The following is a 12,471-nucleotide window of genomic DNA, read 5'->3' as shown; positions in this document are numbered from 1 at the left end:
AGTTCTCTCGCACCATTTATCAGCTTGAAAGATTTGTTGCCTGAGGATTCATACGGCGCAATACAAGGCGTCAGTAATATGACAAGTTACATGATAGCGTACGCTGTGTCAAATCAATCTGTGCGCCGTTGTTTCATCATAACCCCGAGTCGTCTTTTCCTTCGTGATGATGTTAATTCTCTAAGCTTGGCTAACAAACTTAGACTTCAACGTTAACAAAATAAATTAACTACACTACAAACACAGACATTCACAATATGAAAGCATGACAGAATATACTGGATATATGAAGCACATCTGTTAAATAAGAATGTACAATGTAGTGGAAATTATATTATACCATTCTATTTCTCTATGCATTAAGCACTGTCTTATTTCTATGTTGTCTGCTCTCAGTACATTTCCGATGGCTACTGTGTGAAGATGACCCTGGAAAGTTTAGCCCGTTTATCTTTGTCTTGCACAGATGCATCCTAATCGTAGAATGTTTCAAGTATAAGAATGTGCCGGACTTCTCATGACTCAGCTGTTTCCATACATGATTATAAGAAGGGTGGACAAAGCTCATTATTTCGCTCTTTTGTGCCACACACTTGATGGGTGAACATCTTATGCCTTGTTTTCAAACAATAAAAACAACAGAAGGACAACTCTACTTTCCAAGTCTCTTTTATTACAGAAAACTTCCACCACATACAATATAACATAGCCACTGAAAGCATTGATGCGCAGAAATGTTCTTTTGCCCAAGGATGCAGTATGTCCATGGTTTCTGATTACGTTGTGGCTTATCCCACATTACACAAAAAATAACACTGGCAATTGCCAAGCAACAGAAATGGACAGATTAGATTATACTTCTAGATTGAGTTCAGATTAGTTTGCTCAATGGAAAGGAGCATGACGGTACACATAATATGCACTGCATGCATTTGCAGATATGCAATCATGCCTGCATGCACGCAATAGCACACAGGCACACGCGCACACACACACAAACACGCATACACACGTACACACCCTCTAACCGCTCTCAGCCCCTTGACACGGTGATAGACTACACCCACAGCTGAGCCAAACCAGTCTAACTACACATCAACTTTATTAAGTGACAATCAAGAGCGTAACGTTTTATTTTCCTTTTCTGTCTCCACACCTCGGCTTTTGTTTGGCCTTATTGGTTGTCTTGCATTTGTCAAAATCATATAAATGAAATAAATTACTTTAATGACTTTGATGGCTTTCTGCCTGATCCTGCCGCCCACCCAATGTTTGTGTGTGTGTGTGTGTGTGTGTGTGAGCACATAGGTGGATGCTTGCGTGTGTGTGTGTGCTTGTGTGTGTCCATGTCTGTCAGTCTGAGGCTGTCAGTGTGTTTGTGCAAGTCTGTGTGAGTATGTGGTAGAGGAGGCAGGCAAGATTTTAGCTGGAGGCGGGACCCAAATGACAAACCAGAGTAGGTTCCCATAAACAGGCATACTTTCAGCACTCGTCCTAGTGTGTGACAGGCACATGGCCCGGGACAGAGAGACAATATGACCTCCACCAGGGGAATATCGTTTCTGCTCTTCCTTCTGCTCCACACGGCCTACAGCGAGGAGCCAGAGCCTGTATTCAAACCGGAGGGAGGTGTCATTGTGATGGGGTATTGCTTTGGAGTGGACTACATTGTCATCTATAGATCGGCCCCAGAGGGAGACCAGCTGCTGGGCAACTCTTCAGCCGACGCCACGCCCCCCGCGGACCTCCAGGGTCGGGTCAGCATCACCAACAACCAGCATCTGCTCGGGCTGCAGATCAGTCACCTGAAACACTCCGACGCGGGCACTTACAGGAGGGAGTGCTGGCAGAACAAAACGCTGGTCAACCAGCACAGACAGCAGCTCTCTGTGTGCAACGAGGAGGTTCACGCTGAAGAGATCGCTGTGCAGGAAGACGGAGGGGCTGAGCTGCGGTGCAACAGCAGCTCCGCAGGTCTGGAGGAAACCACTATACGCTGGTACTGTGAGGTTGCTCCCTCTTATAAGGCCACCCTCCTCCTGGATAGCAGCGTGTCACTGGAGCCTCTGCTGGAGGGGCTGCAGGGTGTTGTGGAGGTAAGAGACGGCGGCGCGTTGCTCCATGTCCCCAGCACAATGTTAAAGGACAGCCAGAACTTTCATTGTCTTGTGATGAAGGGTCTGGACTGCCTCAGCTTCCAGAACATATACCTGCTTGAGAGCTCGATGCTTGATGTCATGGATATTTTCGCCTCACAAGGGGACAGAGTGGTGCTAAATTGCCCCTCTGATCATAAAATCCAGAAATGGGAGACGCCACTGGGCACAATCAATACAACGGCAGAGTCGCTAACATCAACTGATGGCAGCACAAAGAGTGATGAAATGTACATATCAGGTGATGATGAATCTGAAAACTATTCACTGGTAATTTCTGCCGTCTCTGACAGTCACAGTGGGGAATATTTGTGCTTCTCCGCTTCTGCTGTGGTTCAGTACTTCCTGGTTCTTTGCCCCAGAAGGGAACCCAGAAAAAAAACATTTTTTGAAGGCGGGAAGGTCTCACTGGAATGTGAGGTAACTGGAGAGGAGTTCCACAGTGTGCAGTGGCATCGCCGTGGAAATTTAGGCGAAGACAGCCTCATCCAGGACTCGAAGGACGAGTCTATACCCGTCCCAGAGGATCTGAGGGGTCGAGTGATTCTGTCTGAGCGTGGCTCCAAACTAACACTCTCCGGCCTGACAATGAAAGACGCAGCGCCGTACTGGTGCGTTGTCTTAGGAGGCCCCGAATTCCTGGAGGGTGATGGCGAATACCTAGAGAACGAAGATGACTACGATGAGGAAGATGAATATAACGATAGCCAAGAGTGCATCTCTAAGCAGGAGACCGTTTTGACTGTTGTGAGCAGCCCACCTGACCCACCTGCAGACTCTAACCTTACTGTCTATGCCCTAGTGGCAGGACTGGCGGTTGTGCTGGTGGCCGGGGCGATTGCAGCAGTGATTGCAATAAAGAAGAGGACAAGGACCTCTCAGAAGCAGAGAAGAGCAGCCTCCGGATCTGGACTTGCTGCGAATAAGGCCGTAGAAATGAATGTGGATCCCAGCTGTACTGAGAGGTTAAATCCCGGTGATGAATATCATGCTTAACAGCTTTTGTAAGATGCCTGTAAGGAATTTCATATTGAACTGACTTTGCAATGAAATTGGTACATAAATCATCTCCTTATCCCTCTGTTTTCACCATTTGGGGATTGTGAAATGATCTCAAACATTTTTACACTTCCAGTTTCATGTATATGTCAGGGGGTTTTTTTATTCCTAGGTGCTAATGACTAATGCTGGATTTTGTCTTGTGGATTCATTTTAGTGCAGTTGCTTCTTTCAAAACCCCATTCTGGCTTGTGACTGAAAATATAAAGAAAACAACAACAAATGGCAACACTGTCACTATCTTTCTCTTCGTTTTGAAATGACAAATGTGCTTTCATAGATTTCAGTGCATGAACAGCTGATTGATGGTCAGGTCATTCCCTTCAAAAATATCTAGGGCAAGTGGTTTGAAATGTGAAGGCTCAAGGAACTAGTCGATACAGATAAACAAGACAACTTGATGTTTTTATGTATCAGATAGTTGGAGATCTCTGGCACAGACAGCCCGACTGGTATGGCTGTAATGTGACATTAAATGATGACTAAAAACCAGTCAGGTTGCTCTCCTGTCAGCACAGTGCATAATGCCAGTTCTTGCCAAAAAAGTACCTGGTGTGCTCTTGTCAAAGGCTTCAAATCAGTTGAATGTTATTTCAGGACGACTATACTGCACACGCAAGTGATGAATGTAACAACAGGGTGACTTTTTCAAATAAAAACCATTCAAAATATTAGTATTGGTTGGAAAAGTCTGTTACTATATCTGACCACATTTTCTTTCCTAGTCATTTTACTGAGTTTACGAATTTATACATTTATATATACTACATCGCTTTATCATATTTCTGCTATAACAAAAAATGTGATTGTTTGGCATCCTGCCATCTCTAATTTAACACCAAAAATGTGTTTGAACACTCCAGTGGAGGCATGATAATAAGTTTAATTTATCATTTTTTCTATCATGCAGTAATGGTCTAACTAACTCTCCAGTAAAACCAGACATTGTGTTAAGTATTATTTCAACTTTCATATCCTCTCACATACCAGGAAATCAGGATTATTAATGGAATTACCACACCTGTTAAATTAGATGAACCATAAAAAACTAACAATGTGATACAAATACAGTGCTCAAGCAGTCAGAAGAAGCCGGGCCTTTTTACAGCATCTGTTTATATATATATATATATATATATATATATATACACATAAATTTTATTTTTATTTTTTTCAGAGACAACAGAAAATCAAAGGAACAGACTCAAACTGTCACCAATACTTTGAAGTTTTCCAATGATTGGAATATATTATTTGACAATGAAAAGCAAACAGAACAAATAAACAGTACACATGACACATGCACATGTATGAGTACATTAAATTTTGATGTGCTGGTTCTATTTTTCCATGGAAGAAGCATAAACCACAGTACTGAATCAATACTTATAGCCCAGGAGTGCAAGTTAAGCAACAGACTGGAGAGTGAACGTCGGTATTGATCCAGTATTGTGGTTTATGTTTGTGAAGCATTAGATGAGAAGTGTATGTTAAAATGATTATATGTGTTATTTATTTTTCGACTAGCCCGCTGTGTTCATACAGTATATATTCATACGTCCATATATAATACACATGATATGATGGTATGTGTATATTTTAACATAATATCAGCGGTGAGACCTGGTGCATTGAACCGGCTGCCTCAGCGGCTGTCATTGCAGATCCTCACAACACTCTCCTGGGCTTTATAACAAGCTCATGGTGAGCCAGATGAATGTTTTTTTTTAAATATGTAGGCAACTAGTGATGCACAGAAACAAGCTGCAACCCCACAGTCTCTACCTGGATGTTTAGCAACCGGCTGGGAAAAATCTAAATTAATCATTTTCAAAATCAGAACCTGGAAAATGATTCATCATCATGTAATCTGAACGTGACTCGTTCTGTTAGAAATGGTACAAAAACAGAAGACAATGGCTTGCCTTTGTATTTTGAATGGCTAATAATTATCCATTTATACGGAAAGTACAATGTTGAGGCGATCTGCAGAGGGTGGCAGGGTTGTTCAGCTGCTAAAGGGAAAACCTCAGCTCCTCCATAGCGAGGCGGTAAACACATGTATTCTCCCTCAGGTTGTGAGTGACACCAGGACCAAGTCAGGCTCCTGTCTCCCTCTCACTGTCTGACCACGCTTGTTGAGTGTCTGAATTCACAGCAAATATAAATAATAAATAAGTCATGCTGCACTAGTTATTCTCAAACTAGGGTATGCCTGCTGTACATGTAGCACCCCCAAGGGTACGTGGGAAACTTTGGAAACTTGAAATCATGAGAACTGAATACTTCTTCTTTTTACACTGTATGATCGCACCTAAAATGTGTGTACTGTTTACTCTGAGCTATTCTTAGAGCAAAACTGCATCTAGTTACTGAGATGCTACGCAGAATGTTTCATCGTGTCCAGCGTTACCATGATGTTTGACCTGCTACATACCAATCAGCTCTAAAGACAGATGTCTAGTTTTTCCACAGGCGAAGCTACACAGCTGCCATCAAGCATCTAGCATTTTGCCATTTATAGCAGCCTGGTTGCAAGTTAAATTGGTCAATAAATTGGGTTACCATTGAAATGCATACATAATGTTTTGCTCATTCAAGATCTTTACTCATTCAACCGTATTCTAAAACGCTCTTCAACATTTATACAAACTATCAATCTCTGCTAGGCGATGCAGTGATTATTTCAGTGCTAGTTGTGCATTACCTGGAAGGGGATGTTTAAGTGTAAAGTATCTCAAATGTTACAGTAGCCAGACCCAACACACACTATCTAATTCTGCTCAAAGCACAAGTAAGTGAATGAAACACCTTGGTTGTAATGTTTAAATTTGACTATAATAGATTTGATCCTATTTGGGGTTTAATGTTTCACTGTCTCAGTTAAATAATCAAATGTTTCAAAATCAAGCAGAAGATCATAAACCAAGCCAGCTGAGCTAGGATTAATTTTCCTGTTAATGACTCCAGGCTTGACGGTAGAGTTACATTAGACCGACTTCTGACTTCTGAAGTGACAACACGCTCTTGGCACTTGCATACCCAAAATGCCAATGCAGTGGGGCAGGAACAAGCTGCAGTATGGCTCATTGTATTTTACATGTAAATAATTTTCTGTAGCATCAAATTTTGCTGCCTGACCTGTTTGTCCTTCTCTTTCTTTTTATCACAGACACATGCAGTCAGTCAAACGCAAGATCACTGAACATTCATATTATGTGCATACAACCAAAATATAGTAAATACTCACATAGCATAGTTTAATATCAGTCAGAACAGCTTCAATGCACTTTGACTTGGATTCTAATGGATCTCTGAAACTCATAAAAAGGGATTCAGCACCATTCTTTCACAAGAAATCCCCCACTCTGTGTTGTTGATGGTGGCAGAAACCCTCTCTGGTGCCACTCCATCAACTCCCAAGCATTTCTAGCTGAGTTGAGACCTGTTGGCTTCAGACAGCCAAGCGGGCTGAGCGGAGCTAAACCATGTCGGGAACATTCGCCCCACACACAGCAAATCCTGCTTCTGAAATAGATCTGCTTTGTATTTCGAATTTACACCGGCCTTTTCAATTTTTTTTCTTTCAGCCGGTATGACACAACACATAAAAAAGCTATTTTTAGTCAGGTTTGGTGATATAAAGGCCATTAAGTGGCCCGGCCTGTCACTGGAGTGGTATTATCCCCTAACTTGAAGCTTTCCATCTTGCAAAACAATCTGGAGACATGCTTCAGCAACACTTTCAGCTGCCAGATTCTATTACTCCCACACACTTAACCTTTCTGAGCCTTGATAAATATTTATGTTCCACTTGTGCCACAGTAGCGGCGATAGATCCTATCAAAAATATGGTTTCTGTTAGGAAATATTTGTTCAGGTGGTATATGCAATACACAAAATTCAATTCCATCTTCCTTCTTAATTTGATGTCAGGCCAATATTATTCTTTATCTGGTTCTGGCTTTACAGAAACTGTGACTGTATTGGATTAGGACAGGTGGGATTTCTGGAAGATAGAGAAAAAAATCCTGTACCGATTGTTCACATGCTGACAATATCAGCTCCTCTTTTGGCGTTATTTCTAACAGACAAAAATAAATATGATGCTGTCCTGCAAAAACCTTGCACATCCCCAATGTTTCCTTTTTATACTATCAGCTAGCATTGTCTCCCAACTCTCAATTTCACAATCCTGAGATGAAGCACTTCTATTAAAAATGCATCCAAAATGTTAAAAATACATGGGCTTAAATCAACCAGTTTTGTGAATAAGTCACAATTTGGAGAGCCGAGCTATGAATTAACTATGATAGCTAAGAGTGAGATGGCAACACTGTAAGAAGAGGAATTTGGACATTTTACCTATAAGGTGACCCTCCGTTTTCATAAAAAAATGTAGATTATGGCGTTATTATGACACTAAAGATCATAAATACTCGCAGGACAACATGTGCAGTGTCATATGGCAGAGCAAATGGCAGTCACAGTGCTTAATCAAAGTGTAATTGACAGCTTGAGACAGTGACTAGTCAGGTTTATGCATACAAACAGAGTCTACTGTGAGGAAAGCACAGAAGAAATAGATATGAGAGAGTCAGATGGAGAGAGGGTCTTCTATATTTCCCTGTTTTCTTTACATATATCCCAACACAGGCTGGTTTGATGGGGCAGCAGCTGTTCCATGTTCTCGTGTGTAATTAAGAAAAGACTCAGTCACACAGAAAGGCCCTGAGAGGCCCGGCGGAGGAGTCCGCGTGCCTCCGAGAGCAGCAGCATCCAACAGCAGGCTTCCTCTGGGTTGTTACAGTGAGAGACTTTAAATGGATCAGCTTAATTGTTAGGGTATCTCTCAGACCATCTGTGTATTAGGAAGGGGGGGGGCTTATGTGTACGTGCGCTCGCAAGTGCATGTTCGCCCGCACGTGTGTCTGTGTCCGCCGTCTGTGTTTAAGTGAGCAAATTTTGTGAGTTATTACAGCACCGAGACGCAGAGCAGCACACTGAGGAACTGGCAGTGATTAGCAGAGCAATCCGTAGCAGAACTAAAGATACAAAAAAAAAAAAAAAAATCAATGAAATCATGCAGGAAATGATGCCAAGCCAAGTACTTACTCAAAGCCTCTTTTGTTCACTTGGACCCATATAACCTCTGCACAACACATTTGACGTGTGACCAGACTCCCAATTTACAGATTATCGAAAGTTTTTTCTCTCTCTGTCGCTCTCTCTCTCTCTCTCTCTCTCTCTCTCTCCCTCCCTCTCTCTCTCTCTCTCTCTCTCACACGCAGAGAAGCACCTATCTCCGGCCAAAACAATGATCAGAATCACAGCAAGCAGATGTTAGCAGGATCCCCTCCCTGGCTCCCTCCGTCCCATGGCACCTCTTTCCCTCCGATCAGGGGGCCATGGAACTGTAGAATCAGCATGTCTGCTCGCTGTTTCCCCGGTGGCTGCCGGGCGCAGCCTGCTGAGGCGCGATCTGCTGTAATTTGCCGGGCCCATTACTCCCACAAATGTGATGGCTGCGAGCCCTGTGAGTGTGAAACAGTTGGCGGGATAAAGAGCGAGCGGGAGAGAGGGAGCGGGAGCGGGAGAGAGGGAGAAGGGTATCTCGCCATCGCCGCTGCCTCGCCGCACAGTCTGAGAGTGTGTGATGCGTTGTGCTAATGGCCCCAATTATGCACCAGAGAGACCGCTGATGGGTCGGCTTTACAGAGAAAAGTGCCGGGAACAGGGGTGAGAGAGAGAGAGAGAGAGGGGGGGGGGTCCAGAACAAAAAAATATGTCAGACAGGAGAGAGAAGAGCCACTCGGGGCCGTGTTTTTCATTCCTAATAGCGGTCCGTCCGGTATCCAGACATGTGGAGGTGTCTGCTTGGATCGCAGCCACGCAGGAATTTATGTCTGTTATTTTCAGAAGGGCAATCCAACCGAGACCGGGCCCAATCAAACGCTCTCAATAAACCGACTTCCCTCTGGAAGTCTCAAAGGCTTTCAGTAGCTTTGATTTTATAAAGTCTATAACCCAGAAAATAGAGGGAGGCTGAGATGCTGGGAGACTCGCTCTCTGTCAGACTGTAAAGCTCCCAACTCCCCTGTGTGATAAAACTGTGCATCACAAGCAATCATCTTGTTTATAATCCCATGGTGTGATTGTGCTCATTGTGTTTATGAGGCCTTGTTGCTGCGCCGAAATTAGTTTGTCGACTTTTGTTGACCTGATGTGTCGTCAGGGAACGCTTTTTCAAAAATCTGATCGCAAGTGGAAAGAGCCATCAACCGGTTGGACTAGGAGAATGTTAGTCATGTAATTGTTTCCTCTGGCATGTCAGAAGCGCGGGAATCTTCTATAAAAGCCTCGATGGGTGCCAGGAGATGCCTTTAAAGCCAGGGAAAAAAGTTTTAATCTCGCTGAATGGCGCTGAGTTGCCCCATGTACACACAGCAGATAATTACAATTGAAGCAGAATTTTGCACACAGCAGGGTTCAGCAACACAACAGCAGACTTGTTCATTCATGTGAAGATGCTGTTAGATTAAAGCTGGAGTCAAAAAAAAAAAGGGATCTCAGCAGACAGGGGAGTGAAAATGAGACCATCTATATTCAAGAGATCTCTCATTCAAAAACAATCACAGACAGAGACATGCATCACAAACGCAAGCAAATACAGTAGCAGCCACACCTTCGATGCACAGATGGCGTGTGTAAACTTTCTCTCTCCCCCCCTCCTGCTCCTCCTCTCTTCCCCCTTGTGTCATCTCTCTCTCTCTCTCTCTCCTCCCTCATGTCTTTCTCTGTCCCACATTCTCTTTCTTTCTCTCATCATCCTGTGTTTGGCTCAGCGCATCTCTCTCACTCTGCGCTGTGCAGTACCTCGGCTGCAAGCGGTCCAGCCTAAATTTAATAAACCCAGCCTTTCAGCCAGAAATTCACAAGCCGGGGCGGGATCGCCACTGTTAGCCGAAGGCTTTGGTTTATAAAGACTCCCATTGTAAGTTGGAATTTTCATGGATAACAGCCAGTGATGGGATCATCCTGAGGGTCAGACAAATTTTATTCCAGATGATCCTCTTCTTCTTCTTCTTCGTCCCTAAATGGCAGCAGAGAGACAAGTGAGACGAGCTGGGTCAGGGGTTCTGCGGGCATCAGGATAACAGGCGACCAAACAGACTGGCAAACTATCTGAGAGTCTGAAGTCTGATTGGGGTCAGCGTCGCTCCATTCAGGCCTGACCTCCCGTTAATGGTCCAGAGAAATTAGGCTTAAACCGCCGTATCTATTGGAAAACATGAGGGGAAACAACTAGGCGCCTCCTCAGAAGTTGATAAACGAGAGGAGAAATTACACCGATAGAAGAAAATGCTAATCCTACTTCAAAAATGATCCAAACATTATATATCCTTTATTAAATTTGTGTACAGAAAATGTCTGTATGTATAATTTCCAGTGCATGATGTTATTACAGTCCAAGCAGCAATAACTTTGGAGAAGTTCTTAGATGTTCCAAGTGCAATACCAGTGAGGAATGGAGGAAGTTTGCCTGTGTGCCCTGTGCTGGTTGTTTGCTGAATTAAATTTAGCTGTCTCTGTTGGCATATAGTGGGTGAAATGAGATTTCTTTTCACCTGCTTATTGCACTATAGCAAGGGAGGGTTGCATGAAGGACTGCTTTCCCGCTCGCTCAGATGAGATGGCGCGCGCACAGAAACTAACTTGCCTTCACAGATAAAATTCCTCCCTTAGATAACTTGTATGAGATCTGCTTTCCCTCGACACAGTCTGACTGACAGATAATCTGACTGACGGATCGCATCTGAAAAGGAAGTGGAAGGCGCAGAAGTTGCCGAGCAAGCCCGCGTATAGAAAAGCTGCCAATGAGCTTGGGAGACAAGGTTATCCCGAACAGTGGAGAAGATTTCAGCGGAGCACTTTCATCCGAATTATGATGAAAGACTGCTGTCGTGTCAAAGATCGGATATGGTGTGGATCATAGAGATATGGAAATAAAAAGAGCTCAGATTGGTGGGGCATTTGTTTAGATCCAGATAGTTCTGACAGAGAAAAAATAAACTGCAAATCTCCAGTGTGTGTGTCTGTTTTTGTGTTGTTTGCATGTGTGCATGCGTGGTGAGAGAGTGCAGGATCAAGTGTGGGTATAACTAAACAGGGAGGCCCAGGGAGGATTCAGCTCCCTCACAGAAAATGAAACTTTTTTTTTTTTTTTTTTCTTATTGCCTATTTCAAATCTCTCCGAGAAGGCGTGGGGGCGTTCGGCTGCTCAGAGCCGAGGATCGATGCTGTAGGTAGGCAGAGCGAGGGATCAGCGCAGAGAGGAGCAGAGGACAGGACGCTCTTGCATCACTCACTGGGCGTTCTTGGCAGCTCGTCCTCCTTTGTGTGCGCTTGTACGGTAAACCTTTGGCTGCCTCGGCTCCACACCAACACACACACACACACAAAAAAACCACAACGTTGCTCCGTCCAGATCTGCGTAGGTAGATGCGAGCGCTCCAATTCTCTTAGATCGCTTCTGCCTCTCTTTGCTTCAGTCTATTTACTTGAAAGGTTCAAACAAGGGTTAGATAAGGGCATAAAAGTTGGAACAACTAATCCTCCGTTGATGGAGGGTAGAACGGCTCTGATGTTTTGGCAGCTAATCCAATGTGTCCAATATGGTAGAAGTTCTGCATCTGGAAAACCGGGACACCGAGAAAATATGAAAATCCAAAGACAGCTGCCTTGTTTCACCAATCTCCCTGTGGAATCTCAGAGGAGACACGCTGTGGCCAATGTGACTCTGTCACACCAGGAGATAAATCTGAAACACTGTTAACAGAATCGACCCTATTCCCAGGAGTAATGGAGCTGTCACTGGTTAAGTCTGACCCCAAAGTAACCCCCGGGGGCGATGAGATAGCACCCTTCCCCCCACACAGGAGAGGCAGCGGAGTGAGCCCAGTATTAGGGGCAACGTGCCCGATGATAGCAGTCATCCTCACTGGAATGAAGAAAAATAGGGGTCATTGTGTCACTGTAATCTCATGGGAGAGGCCTCTGTCCTTGTGTGTGTGCGTGTGTGCATGTGTGCACGCGCCTGTTGTTGCTGCTCCATTTGAGGGGTAAGTAGTGGGTCCTGAACATCCCTGCGGAGAGCATGACAGTGACGGAGATAGTGGAATGAGTCTCTGATGGTGTTGGTGTGATGTTGAGGTCATCCTCCATGCTGAGGCTGGGATGGTGCAGACAATGAAAC

Source organism: Centroberyx gerrardi, chromosome 4 (genome assembly GCF_048128805.1).
Source record: "Centroberyx gerrardi isolate f3 chromosome 4, fCenGer3.hap1.cur.20231027, whole genome shotgun sequence".
Taxonomy (NCBI): domain Eukaryota; kingdom Metazoa; phylum Chordata; class Actinopteri; order Beryciformes; family Berycidae; genus Centroberyx; species Centroberyx gerrardi.
This window is presented reverse-complemented; position numbering follows the sequence as displayed.